Here is a 15,487-nt window from a genome sequence, read left to right as displayed (position 1 = left end):
CATGACAAAAATATCAATAAAAAAGAATCAATGAAATGTTTTGGGTCCACCGCAATAGTAACTAATTTTATATTTATTTATAAAAAGTTATTTAAAAGTTAATATTCTTCGAAGGCCTGTTGTTTGAAGAGTCAAAATAAATTTTTTCCTCATTTTGCCTAGAACAATGCTCTAATCGGAACCATACTCTTCTATCTTGCAAAAATCATTCATCTTCATGATTCTGCAATTAAAGTTTTCTCACAAGAGCAACTTCTATAGCTACACACATACTACACCTAACCCATAGAAAATGCATAGAGAAGAAGCTTGAGAAAAATCAACCAAGGTTCAATTCATTTTGCACATTTTGCTTTAGTGCTGCCGTTCATTCACTCAATTTCCACCTGAGTGTCTGGGAGCAAAAGCAAAACGTAGCTCATTATGTAGTCTATTTACAATATGCTTAAGCAACCAGACGGACGGACCAGACCTACTCCTCATACTGCTCCTCCTACTCGTCGATGTTCCCTCATCATCTATCTCCATCTCCGGCCCACTTCTTGCTCAAGAGTGCATTGTAGTGGTTGGTGGAGGGGCAGGGCCGGGATCCTGTGCCAGCTGAGGCTCTGAGAAACGAGAATAACCCATCGCTGATGTTGCTTTCTGAAAGCTGAAGTAAAAATTAAAATTACTTTGGTTATGTCAAATAATGTAGCCTGCGGTGCTGGTTTCTAGGACAGAAGCAGGAGCACAAGCACAGCTACAAGGCACAAGACAGGACTCTCTAGTTGGGGCACCAGAGGCATCCTTTGGCACAATCTTCGCTTGCAAAAGGCAACAATTTAATGTGGCAACTGTGGAGAGTAGTGCAGTGCAGAGTAAAGGGTAAACTGATAAAGACGACAGGTAGTCTAGTAGATCCCAGGAATCCTTTAGCAGGAGTTTCATTCTGCAGATAACTTTGCCTCCTTGTCCGCCTATTTTCATTATTATTCCCGGTACTCGGAGAGTAAATAGGGTATGTTGAAGTTGTACACAAAAGTGGATGTTTGAAACGCACAGAAGGAAACGTTTACGACCCAACAAAGTATATAAATATATTCTTGATCAGCATCAATAGCCGAGTCTATATCTGTCTGTCTATATATTAACCACGCATCCACAAAGGGCGAAAATTTGCTATATCCACAATTTTGAAGATAGAAGAAATCTAAAATCTCAATTCCGTAGGGAATGACCATATCTATTAGATCACAGAACTGGGATTAGATGGAATCATTATTATTTCCAGAATGAAGAAATTAATTTGCACTGGCTTAACCCAGTCCAGCGGCTTTTTTGTGTTTTTTGCACACTCTCTCATGCAGTGTGCGGGTCTAGGGGAGGGGGCGAGTTTAAAGAGCTTGTTGACACGAGAAGTGATATATGTAGATGTATGTGACATACATATGTAAAAAATATATAAAATGTAAAATTTGAAAAAAACCACTTAGGTACAGATTTCCTACTGAGTACCGGGTATTAAAGTTGTAACGCGTAAGAAGCGTCTCACACGTCCCTTCTCGTTTTTAATTATGTCCCAGGCAGGACTACAGAACAACATTTCTCTGCTGCTGATGAAGAAGAAGGCCAAGGAAATTAAGTCTATTGTAGGATTTAAGTATATAAATTTAGTTCATGGCATGTTTAGTGAAATCACTAATCGGACTCCCAAATATGTATTAGCTGCAGAAAAATATCTTTTAACCATCCATGAACTGTTTTATATTTAAACATAACACATATTTGAATTGAAACAGCCTAAATGAATTTTTAGTCGGCATATTCCATACGATAATCCATTGCTACCGCACAAAATATAGAAAATTAAAACAATCTGGAAACAAAAAAATTCAATTCTGCCAATGGAATTCCATACCCAATAAATCCCTTAAATATTTATAAATTTATTGAGCCACAAGCACACACAGACACAGGGCCATGGTTATGGTCATATTTATGTGGCATATTTTAGAAAATTGTTGAATTAAATCTGTAAATATGCAAATCTGCCCTATTTAAAGTTTAGATAAATATTTTGTATGCCGCTCTCCCACTCGTTGCACCAAAGTCCATTCTTTTTTTCCTTTTGGCCTTCTCGTATTGCAATTATGGCCTGGCCTTTACTGACTCTGCTCTTGGGTCTTTCATGGCAAATCGTTGGGAACATTTTTTTAACGAGCTGTAAAAGTGTACCGTAGAACAAAAGCAAAGAAATGGTAAAGAAAAAGAAGAGAATGAACTTGCATGCAATATTTTATGGTAATTTTATGCAATAAACGTTGAAATGTTTGTCATCAATTTTTCTGAACTCATATTTCATGTGCAAGTACCTTCCTTGAACCAACCACCATCCCAAACCCACTCACTCACTCACTCAGTCAACAATTTCCAAGACCACTCGCTACAAGGAGCATATACAGGCCAACTACCATGGGGCGCAGTGAGAGAAAGAGCTTCATCTGAGAAATGAATGGGTAAGCTGCATGCCTGCTATAATTTCAAACACTTTTTATTTTAGCTCTTGTCTACTTAGGGATCCCATCCCAATCCCACCACCTCCTAGTCATCCATCCCAGTGTTCGACCTACAACCCATCGTTTTGCGTCTCAATAATTTTAAGCCAGACGCGAAATGCATTTCGCAAAAGAAAAACAGGGTGTCGCAACAGGAAATTGATATCTTCAGGAAAGAAATTCATAGAAATCATAACTCGTAATACTCTCCTTAGACTGTATTTTCAGTTTAAAGTAGGAGAACTTTTATAGTGTGCACCCTGTATGGATACACCCACTTTCCTGAACTATCTTGTATTGGGGTTTTCGCTCTCATTTCGAGTTCGAGCCGTGCATCCCCATGCATTTTCCTACCCACCGCCCTCCCTCACTGCATAAGAGAACAGAATTTTTATGCGCTTCTTTGGTTTTACGCTACCCGGCTAATGTGATTTCCAGCACATAAAAACGAAAATCTATGGGTAGTCGTAGTCCAACGATGATGATGATGACGACGACGACTATGCTTACGAAGAAGGGGTTCTGGGGGTCTGCAGCAACGTTTTAGATTTCAGCATTCCTTACCGTATAAATGGTTCAATGCCTTGGCTAACGAGGCAGTTAAAAAGAATCTCCGCCAATTCCTGAATTGTATGCCAAACTTCAGCGCATAGAAATTGCAACCCATTAAATGCACATTTTCTGTCTACAAGCCAATTCGATTTTTCATTCTTTTCTGCCTTTATTTTGTTGTTTCGGCTTTTTATTTTTAAAAAATGTTTTTATCTCTTCACCAATTTAAAACCGACAAAATGCATAACCAACGAGTAGGAATGTGTGAGACGCTTCGTACGCGTCACAACATTTATACCCGGTACTCAGTCAGTATATTCATATGCAAATGCAATTATGGATGTATGCATATGTATACATATGTATGTATGCATGCATGTACAAACATATGTACATACACACAGATTTTTTTCGAATTTAACATTTTACATTTTTGGTACATCTGTCATCTACATCATCAATTAAATCACTTCTCACTTCAACAATAAACAAAGGTGCTGGAAGGGGTGTGGGGTAGGCAATATACATTAATATCGTCATTCCGGCTATAATAAGGATCCGATCTGACCCCAATTCGAGGATCTGATTACCATGGTTTTCTCCTATCTTCAAAATTGTGGATTAAGCTGATTTTAGCTTTTCGCGCTTTTAAGGTGGTCAAAGGTGGAATACACTTTTCACAGTTCACACTTTTTGATATCACCGCAATCTCTATACAAAATTCGGTTTCTCTTATATTCTCTGATAACACTACTCGACAAAATCCAACTTTTTTTTCCGCTTAATGTTTGTAAAGAACTATGGTTTTTTTTCTATGTCAGAAAATGTTTTTAAAGAATTTGTAAAGTCTGGTATTTTTTGTAACGGTTCTTTTAGAGGTAGCACTCCTTTTTTTCACAAAACTCAAGCATCTTACATCTGGTTGTAATGAACTTAAACATTCTTTAAAGCTGATGAATGCATCTATAAAGTGTAACCAAACACTTTTTAGATTTAGCTGAGCCACCTCTAAAAGCAGGGTTAAAAAATATACAAGATTTTAAAAATTTATTCAAAAAAGTTCTGCTATAGAAAAAAAATTATCATCAAACCATTTCTAAGCCCCATATCTTTCGTAAAAAGTTGGTCTGGATCGAAGCGGCAAAATCGTGTCGAGAAGTGTAACCAGTTCATCAAGACGGATGGACAGACGGACGGACGGACGGATAGACATGTCGATTCGGCCATTGATGCTGATCTGAAACGTTGGAAACGTTTCCATTTGTGCGTTCAGCACATTGCTCCGACCACAAAAACAATATACCCAATTTACTCTATGAGTACCGGGCTTAAAAATAGTTTTTCCAATAAACGTTTGCTTTGTTTATGTTAACAGATTTTGGATGCTAACAATGGACGGAACACAAACCAAAACAAAAACTGCCGAACCAAAAATGGAAAAGCGTCAAGCATAAGTGTATTTCTAACACATTCCATATATATTCAATTATATCTATGAACATACATTCGTATGTATGTATTGTATGTTTTGTAGTTCGCACATGTATTAGATACTTAATTGATTTCAATGATGGCGATACCACATTCATATGTACATATTTGGTTAACAGCCAAATATATAAAACGAACATGAATTAGAATTGAAAGAGTCGAAGCCAACAATGGAAGATGTCAACAGAATGCCGAAATACTTATATGCTATGATATCGGCATGATATCTGTTGATTTAATTAAATTAGGACAACGCAATAAATGTATATTAGCTCTTTTTATATTCTACTATAATCATTTATTTAAATATAATTTTTGTTATTCAACACTTAAAGTACCACCTTCACCATGACTAAATACTTAATTTCTGATACTAAAAATATTATAAAAATATTATATATTTATATTATATTATAAGAAATTACCATAGTATACAGACATATGTACATATGTATGTATGTATACTATTCGGAAATATTTGAAAGCAAAACGTATAAGAAAGTATTTTATCAAACTAATGAAACCTTTCCTTATCTTAAACGATCTACCTAACAATGTCTGTTATAACACGTGTCAATTGGTATATCTGTACCCTAATGGTTTTTTTCGAATTATGTATTTTACATTTTTATTACATCTGTCATCTACATCTACATCACCAGTGACGCACACTACATGAGGCAAAGGGTGCGAGCAAGAAAGAATGAGCAAAAAAAATAAGCACAAGCAAAGCTGCTGGACGGGGTGTGGGTAGCCACTGCAAACTAGTTTGCAAACTATAATGAACCAATGTGTTCCCGATTCGGTTCTCTGATAGATATGGTCAGATTTAGTCTTCCCTTCACGGGGCGGAAGGGGGCGCGTCGAAATTTTGAAATACACTTGTAACAGTGTGAGCATTCAGAAGTATGGATGCACAACTTGGTTGCCCTATCTCTTATGGTCTCTGAGTACTAGGCGCTCATAAGGACGGACAGACGGACAGACGGACGGACGGACGGACAGACAGACATGTCTATAAGAATAAATATACTTTATGGGGTCGGAAAAGTTTCCTTCAATATCCCGTACTTACTCTTCGAGTGCCGGGTATGCAAATGGAAACAATTTGCATTCATCTGGCAATTGAAAAGCAATTAGCTGAGTGTTTTTTGTGTGTAAAATGCACGGAAGCACTACTGCCCACACAAAATATCGAAAACAAATTTAGCAATATAAGTTTTGAATGACAAACCACGAAATACGCAAGGATTTTTCTATCTTATGCCAGGAATATATTTTAAGGGACATGAGTGTGGATTATTTGGATTGGGTTTAGTTGACTTGTTGTAAAATGTTGAAAGATACATACATATCAATATTGTGAAATAAGTTTCACTTAATTTGTAAACAAAACATATGTCAGGCCTTGCTTCTTTCATCACTTCAATATGACCCAAGTAGACCCATCGAGAGCATACAAAACATTTATTATTTTTTGTTTCAGTTAAAACTTTGTTTTTCTGGCTGAATGGGGGTTTTTTGGTCTGTTGTGGGTGGCTGCTAAAAGCAGAGCAAGAGCATTGCCAACTAATTAAACTGATGAGAGGCAATGCTTCATGTAAAACAGTAACAAGCGAACAACAGCAAATACTGTCTAACTGTCGGCCAGAAGGCGGCCCGGGGCGGCCCTGCAGCCCCACCTGCCACATCCCATTCAATCTTTCTCGTTCTATATGCCTCACTCTGCCTCTGTCTGCTATGTGATGTGTTTAAAGTTTAAACAACAACAAGCAGGGGATTTTTTTTGGATTCCCTACCCTAAGTGTGTTGGAAATGTGTGAATTGCAAGTCGATTGACAGAAACTGGGGATAGAATTTGTATGTTGTTTTCCATTAGTTTTACTATTACCAGCAAAAAACTAGATTATACTATCAAAACATCAGACAAAATTACAGGAACCAGCCAACGATTTCATCTGAATACGTCTCGAAAATATTAGAAAAATACCAGAAAACGATTACGAATACATAAGAATAGTAACTCGAATAACTCGAATATTCCTAGCATTACGCCTTAGAGAACTGGCCATATTCATGAGCAAAGCAAATTTCGACTTTTAAATTTTGGAAAAATTCTATCACTTTATAGAGTAACATTTTAACACATTCTAACATTTTTTTATGATCGATCTATACATAACCAGTCCAGCTCGTATGCAGGAAGTCCTTGAAAAACCAAACTTGTTGGTTTAAGGAAGAAAACACAAGAGTGTTCGTTCGGCAAGCAACTCTTTTTTGAGTTCAAAATTGTCATTACTTATTCTAAAGTTCAACATAAAGTACCTGGTCAATGCGGACTCATCATCTGCGACCAACCAATTGCGCTGTGACGATTAAATAGAAAAAAATAAAAAATATTCCTAGCATGACATGTGCCAGGCATAAAAAAGTTCTACATCATTTCTAGATGCAAATATTGCCGCTTTTAAGAGTGTATCCCATATGGGTGGTTTTGAAACCCATACATATGTATGTGCATATGTTTCACGTTCTGTGTTGTCTTCTTTTTCGGCATTGTTGTTACAGCACATTTAAACAATTGAACACACACTCGCACCCCGCCTTGCAATGGTCAGGATTGTGGGTGGCAAGGGTGGCAGGAGGGCAAGCAGGCCGAAAAACGAAATGTTGTCATGGCATATACAATTTCCCACAATGAAAAATAAATAGGTGCAGGATTCATTAGGATTACAAGAGTTTGTAGTTGACAATTGTCGGGCCAATAAAACAGACTGACAGACAGAGAGATACAGACAGAGTATGTATACATATGTACATATGTACATACATATGTACATATATGCCTACTCAGACAACAGTCCACTGTATTCAGTGATTATTCAGATAGTGAGAGGATGGGCTAGCCTTTGCCCCAGAACGAATTGTTTCAAAGCATCCAAATACATTTGAAAAACAGAAAAATAATGCCTGAAAATGAAATGACATTTCGTGTACTCTAACAATGGTTGCGGATTTTATAATTTTATAATTTTAAGATTACACACGCTTTGATTTAAAATTGGGAAAGCAGGAACATATGTAGAAATCATATATGGTAACTTAGAGTGATATGAAATGGGCCCTAGATTCTGATACAAAAAAGAGCATCCAATCTTCCATTTGGATTGAACTCTAAATACCATTACCATTTAATTTCTTACTACTACAACATTTTGCAATTGTTATTTTGTAAATTGTATTGCTCCACTGTTATGAACTGCAATTATTGTTGGATTTCAGTTCGGGCTCTATACATATTTTTATACCCTGTACTCGAAAAGTAAATAGGGTATATTGTATTTGTGTAGAAAAGTGGATTTATGTAACGCAGAGAAGGAATCGCTTCCGACCCCTCAAAGAATACATATTTTTGATCAGCATCAATCGCCGATTCGATATAGCAATGTCTGTCTGTCCGTCCGTCTGTTCGTCCCTATGAGCGCCTAGTACTCAGAGACCATAAGAGATAGGGCAACCAAGTTGTGCATACTTCTGTATGCTCACACTGTTACAAGTGTATTCGACGCGCCCCTTCCGCCCCGCAAAGGGAGAAAATCTGCGGTATCCACAAATTTGAATAGAAAATAAATATAAAAATTCAGCAGAGAAGAACCATATATATCAGATCAACGAATTGAAAGATGAAAGATGTAGAAAAAATGTGAAATGTAAAATTTTAAATTTGAAAAAAACCATTAAGGTACAGATATAGTACTGAGTACCGTGTATAAAAGTTGTGACGCGTAAGAAGGGTCTCTCACGTCCCTTCTCGTTTTATGTGTGAGTTCTCTTCAAATAGTAGTAGTGAGTAGTAGACTTATGTACATCCATTTAGACATTTTCATGGCAATTAAGATAACAATTTGAAATTGTGAGAGCCAATGTCAGGTTATTAGTAATTTTCGTCGAAAAATGGAACGTTAGGAATTTAAATAATATACATATGTGTACATATGTATGTATATATGTAATTACATTTGTAAACAATTATTTGGACATGATCAATGTTGGATTAAATTGCATAAAGAAGTGGCATGTTCTTTTAAATTTTCACTTTGACTTGCAGTTTATGAAATGTCCAAATGACAGTCGTCTACTTTTTTTCATGTCCTTTCAATCCAGCGTCAAATTGTAATAGTTCGAGGTAGTTCCATCTCAAGATTGTGGAAATATTTACTGTGCACAAAAATGCTCTAATTATATTCCAGCTGCTGTAGGTGTTGACATATTCAGATAGTTGCACTGCCACTGCCACATGTTGCCATCCATTCACTCAGATGCTGTGTATTTGCCTCAGAATTAGGAAAATTTTGCGCAACGTCGCCTGCTAATTACAGTGTAGCCCTACTCCTCTCTCTCTGTCTCTGTCATTTATGTGTCCCAGGTTGTAGGAGCAGCGCTCTCTCTCTCTCTCTCTCTTTGCTCTGATAAATGTTTGCACAATAACAAACAGTACGCCGCAAAACCGTACTGTTGGAATCTCTGGCTGGTGGGGTGGACTCAACATTTTCAGAAAATAGAGCTTCAAATGCATATGCATACTGTTTGGTCAAGGAGTAGCAGCACAGGATGTGTTTATGAGACTGAGTGTGTATGCGTGGGAGGATGGCTGACAATATATTTAGCTAATTTATAAAATGCACTTGTGCTTTTTATACCCGGTACTCGAAGAGTAAATAGGGTATATTGTATTTATGCACAAAGTGAATGTACATATGTAACGCACAGAAGGAAACGTTTCCGACCCCATAAAGTATATATATTCTTGATCAGCATCAATAGCCGAGTCGATTGAGCCATGTCTGTCTGTCCGTCCGTCCGTCCGTCCGTCCGTCCGTCCGTCCGTCCGTCTTGTTTGTCGGCTAGTTCTCAAAAACTATAAGAGCTAGAGCCACCAAATTTTGGCACCAGACTGCTGTATGCTCACACTGAAACCAGTGTATTTCAAAAATGAGCCCCGCCCCCTTCCGCCACCGCAAAAGGGCGAAAACCTCCCAAATCTACAATTTTGAAGATAACAAAAAAACCAAAAACGCCATTCCGTAGGAAATGGCCATATCTATCAGATCACCAAATTGGGATACGATTGGATCATTATTATAGCCACAATGAAGAAAATAATTTTCAGTGGCCAAACCCACCCCGTCCCGCAGCTTATGGCAGCACACTCTGCTTCGCGCAGTTTATGGCCTCTGCCCCCGACACGTCTCTGCCGCTGCCTCCGCCGCGACTCTGCCCTGACTCTGCAAAGTGTGTTGCTCTAGGGGAGGGTGGCGAGCTAAAGAGGCGTTGGCGTGAGTAGTGTTGTTGATGTAGATGACAGATGAAGAAAAAATTTAATATTTGACAAATAACCGCTAATGTACAGATGTAGTACTGAGTGCCGGGTATAAAAGTTGTGACGCGTAAGAAGCATCTCACACGTCCCTTCTCGTTCTATATATGTACATACATATGTACATATATGGAATGGCCTTAACCATACCCTAGCCTATATGCATGTATGCATCAGCAAAATTCTGGTCTTTGGCCAACAAAAGACAGCGGCGGCTCCTAGCCAAAGTGCAACACAAACAATGCGAGCCATGAAACGTACATACTTTTTTGTTGTGCTCAGCGTCATTCCACTTACACGCCTCTGTAATTGAAACTATAAGTAGGCGAATTGATGATACCCTTTAAAACTTAGCTTTGCTAATTATATGCATTTTTCGTAGAAGTGATCTTTACAATCGTGTCTACATATGTACGTACATATATGTACATATACATATACATATACATATACATATACATATACATATACATATTCATATACATATATGTACATATACATATACATATTCATACACATATACATATACATACACATATACATATACATATGTATATAGCATAACTGCAAACATAATTCATTTTAAAAATCGATTTACTCGTCCAGTGTGTTCTGTGTGTCCTGCAGACATCGTCGCTGCAGTTTATGAGTTTATTGTTTACGCTGCCTTTCAGCCATAAATATTTGCAAAGTGCTTGTAAAAAAACAAAAGGTTGCAAAAGAACTCTATGGAGAGCCGTAAGCACTGAGCATGAGGAGGAGGCGGAGGCGGAGGCGGAAGAACCCGGACTGGTGTTGATGATGTCCAAAGATTGCTGGTGGGAGAAACAACGTCACAGATTTCATAGCCAGAACTTTGATAAATGCAGTATCCATCCATCTATCGATTCTTTTTTTACATCCTCCACATCTAACACCAGCTGCATTGTCGTTTGGAGTTCGGATAAAACTTAACTTTTAGTTCTTGCATATAAAATATTGCTCCATAAATGGAGGTGAGGAAATTGCAGTACAAATGCTGCCCATTGTGGCGGCAAAAATGGGTTTAACGCCACCCCAACCCACCCCCTGGAACATCATATTCTAATATGCCACCTAAATCTTGAATTGCTCTACCCAACCCGAGCCGCAACCCAATTTCGCCCCAATCAAATTGAGTTTCCTCCCCTGCACTTTGGACTCACCTTGTCGAGCCGCGCGCCAAAAGCCATAAAATTTAATTTATTTGTCTCTAATAATTTCCCATGGCAACTGTTTGTTATGCAAATACGCTCTTTGGAACCCCCTTTTAGGGTATCTTTAGGGTCCAGCTTGGGACCTGCAGCACACACAATTGTTATGGTTTGTCTTAAGGCTTCCCCACAACTTTACTAAAACAACAAGGGCAAACAACCAAACAAGCACACGCACAGGCACACCAACACACTGTTACTCCAGCCTTGCATCCTTGATTTGGTTTGCGTGCCACATTTGAATTGAGCTACAGCTCAAGTAGAAGCAACGCTCATAAAGTTGCCTTTTCCTCCCCCAACTTAAGCGCATTTGGCGCCATATAACTCAATGGCGATCGACTGAAGGGTCGAATATGTACAATGTACATACATTTGTCTGTATTTATATCCGACTCGTTCATTGCAGGACGTTTGGCCAAACAGAGGCGGAAGCCAAGTGGGTATAATAAACAATTAGATCGCGCACACAAATTGAAACTAAATACTGCTTAAATCCACAAAGCTGCAGTTGGATGCCATTTTCTTTTTTGAGAGACGAGAAACCATTCAAATGGTTAGGGACGCGATATCAAGCCAAACAATTGACTTATCATTTGACTTTGTGCGGGGGGCACAACAACAAAAACAAACACCAGAGGAGAAATCGAAGGGTGGACAATGGTGAAATTCTACGCAATCGGCTTATGCCGCTGCCGCTGTTGGTGACATTGTTGCTGCGGTTTGATGCCTGCCCTCTGGGCGCAGCAACAACAATGGCTGCGGCGTTTGTCCCGACGTTCGTCCCGCAGTGTAGCCAAAATGCGAAGCAATGAACCGCATAGTGAGAGAATCAACAATAGCTTTAGAGAGGGGCGTGCTGGCCCCGCTCCCAGCCCCATCCAGGTTCAGGACAATTAAAGCAACTGTTTGCTGTTGCCATTATGTTATTTTTCCTCCTTCTTCTTCTTGGTTTAGTTTATTTTTTATTCCTAAAATAAATATGACGGTTAATGTTTTTCAAGTGACAATCTCCAAAGAGAAATAAAGTTGGGAATATTAGTGTGGGTGTGGAGTCAAGTGTAATATTAACGAGAAGGGACGTGTGAGACGCTTCTTACGCGTCACAACTTTTATACCCTTTATTCATCTGTACCTTAGCGGTTTTTTTTGTAAAATTTTAAATTTTTTCTTCATCTGTCATCTACATCTACAACACTTCTCACACCAACACGCTCCTTTAGCTCGCCCCCCTTCCCAAGACCCACACACTGCAGACTCACGGCAGAGACGCGGCAGAGGCAGCGGCCGCAAACACTGCAGAAGGAGAGTGTGAATGAGAGAATGTGTAAAAAACAAATATAAGCTGCGGGACGGGGTGGGTTTAACCACTGCAAATCAATTTCTTCCGTCTGGCTATAATAATGATTCCCTACGGAATGTCGCTTTAGTTTTATTTTATCTTTAAAATTGTAGCTTTGGGAGGTTTTGAAATACACTTGTAACAGTGCACTCACACTGCAGTGTGAGCATACAGAAGTCTTGATGCAAAATTTGGTGGCTCTAGCTTTTATAGTCTCTGAGTACTAGGCGCTCATCAGGACGGACAGACGGACGGACAGATAGACATGGCTCGATCGACTGGGCTATTGATAATGATCAAGAATATATATACTTTATGGGGTCGGAAACGTTTCCTTCTGTGCGTTACATTCACTTTGTGCACAAATACAATATACCTTATTTACTCTTCGAGTACCGGGTATAAAAAGGTACTGCGGCAAATGTTAGAGAAAATATGTTAACTTAATGTTAAAAGTAGCACAGAATATACAAATTTGATCAAAGTAAGTCCTTAATTTTTTTTTCAATGCTTTGATTATAACTTTTATGATATTTTAAAACGGCTTTATATCCATGATCTTCCCCTATAGAAACTCGAAAATATGTAGTACAATTTATTTGTGTACCAGCATTATCCAAAGCCCAAGAAAATCGTTCACAAAATTTGAACAAGTTTGCGTAGCAATTGAAGTTCCCACTTTACTGAATTTACCCCTTTTTTGTGCTTTTTAGAAGCCGACACGGATAGCCCATACGCCACCCGACCCACAAAGAACTGAGATAAAAATTCAATTAAGCCCGACCCATGCCAACAACAACGAACAGCTTTTGTCAACTAATTACATGTCGGCAGTCAGCCAGCCAGCCAGCCATCCATGCCAGCCCCCAATGGTCGACGAAAGGTAAAAGTAATTTGCAGGCAAGCGTTCTTTGGCTTTTAATTGGAAACAAAGAAAGAAAAAAATTCCTTTTCGCATTGAGTGACAAAGGTGTGATTTATTATATTGAAACCTTTCTCAGGCTTTTTACCTTACTTTGCTTCGCTTTGCTTTGCTTTCAATTGTTTCAACAGTTTTTTTTTCATTGTATTTTTGTCTGATTTTGGTTTTTTTTTTTATGTCTGTTGAAATGTGGGCTCTCAAAGTGTGACTAAATAAACTCTCCTTGCTCTTATCCGTATAGAATGTCAATATCTATCAGATCCCCGTATTAATATCGGCTCATATCAATATTATAGCCAGACTGAAGAAATTAGTTTGCAGTGGCTACCCCCAACCCGTCGAACAGCTTTGCTTATGCTTGCTTATTGCATTCATTTTTTATGGCTAGCACACTCTGCCCGATGCAGTGCCTCATGTAGAAGCGTCTCACTAAGCCATGAGGCCTAATTAAGATACAATAATGCATCGGCAGGCACTCACATATTTTAGTGCGTTTTGTATGTACATATGTTGTATGTTTCAGCAATTGTGCACAGGCCCCCTGAAGTTGTGTCCCTGCCTCTGCGCCGGTTCTCTGTGCATCGGCCGAAGCCGGGATCTTTTCCTATGCACAGTGCAGCATACGACGCTGCCGACCCGTGAAATACATAGATTGAAACGAGATAGCAACACTTGGCCAAATATTCATAGCCTAGCCAGGCACAATTTCTCAAAAAAAAGGTAAGCTCCATCGCCGGCGCTGTGGCCGGAAACTCCTTCCATTCCCTTCCCTTGGTGCGATGCCCAGAGAGAGGAAATTAATTTATTGAACAGCTGGCAAGGCGCCACAAAATTTGAATATAGCTGCCGGTTACACTTTAATTAACAATTCCAGTCTGCGACAAGTGCAGGCAGAAACATCAAAGTTTTATCTTTGCCCGGAAGTCTAGAGTGAAGGCAGGAATGGGCGGCAATTCTATGACTGTGGCTGTAAAATTTGAGCAAAAGTCAGCTTCAATATTGGCATAAACAATTTCGTATACACTGTATCGAGTATTCAATTGTTAGATAAACTTTCTTTTTTTATGTTTTGGCACATTTTTTGTTCATACTATTTTAGGGATTCACGCAGCAAAGGGAGGGGCTGTTAAACAGGAAATTAAAACCACTAACTGATTCTGTTTAATTGAATCTTTTCCATTATTAAGTTCGCTGACATTTGATGGAAACAGGCAGCAAATAAAAAATTGTTGCGGTACATTTTGGTGGATTCTGCTTTGATTACTGCCCGAAACTGACTTGATATTCCATATCACTTACATTTTAATATCACTATAATCTTTGATTCCATACAATTAATTGTGGGCTTAGTCCTTGGAACATAATTTCTCGGCCTAAAGTGAAAAATTAAATTTCCGCACATTTCAATACGATTAGTTTCTAAGGTAGAAGGATGGCAATTTATGTCGCAATTTGCTTTTCAACACGCTGCTCTCACATAGATACTGCCACGCCTCCACAAACACCCATAAATTATGAAACCGTCAGACAGAACCTAATTTTCCTGCCCATTCCCACTACCAAAAAACACACCCTCATATGGAACAGTCCTCTTTGGCAGAAAACTTAATTGCCTCTGAGTCTGGTTCTTCCTCTAATAGTCTTATAAAATAAACACTGTAAATTATCAAACAGGATTTTTGCCTTTGGGGAGAGTGGTTGGGTGCAGGTTGAGAGTGCAGGTGCGCAGAGCCCATAAGTGCGGTGTGAGTGTGTGTGGCCGGGTGGGCTTATGTGGGAATGGAAATATATGTACATATGTAGGTGCATTTGTACCTTTGTACACACATATGTACATACATATGTATAAACATGTCTGCCACATTTCCATGGCAATTTTCTTATCAAACTGAAACTTGCAGCACAGTTTTCACATTGTTTTAATGTGGTTCTGTTAAGGGAGATTTCAAGGTATTCAAAAATTACACTACTCGACAAAATCGAATCTTTTTTCCTCAAGGAACCAAACCGACTTTTTCTGATAGACATCGGACATTC

General features: G+C 38.7%; 1 pseudogene; it reads left to right on the top strand.

Annotated features, from left to right (window-relative positions):
• The first annotated feature begins 1,556 nt into the window (after positions 1-1,556).
• Positions 1,557-15,487, top strand: part of LOC117901052 — a 29,660-nt pseudogene continuing 15,729 nt past the window's right edge.

This window comes from Drosophila subobscura, chromosome U (genome assembly GCF_008121235.1).
Source record: "Drosophila subobscura isolate 14011-0131.10 chromosome U, UCBerk_Dsub_1.0, whole genome shotgun sequence".
NCBI classification, from domain to species: domain Eukaryota; kingdom Metazoa; phylum Arthropoda; class Insecta; order Diptera; family Drosophilidae; genus Drosophila; species Drosophila subobscura.
This window is presented reverse-complemented; position numbering and strand designations above follow the sequence as displayed.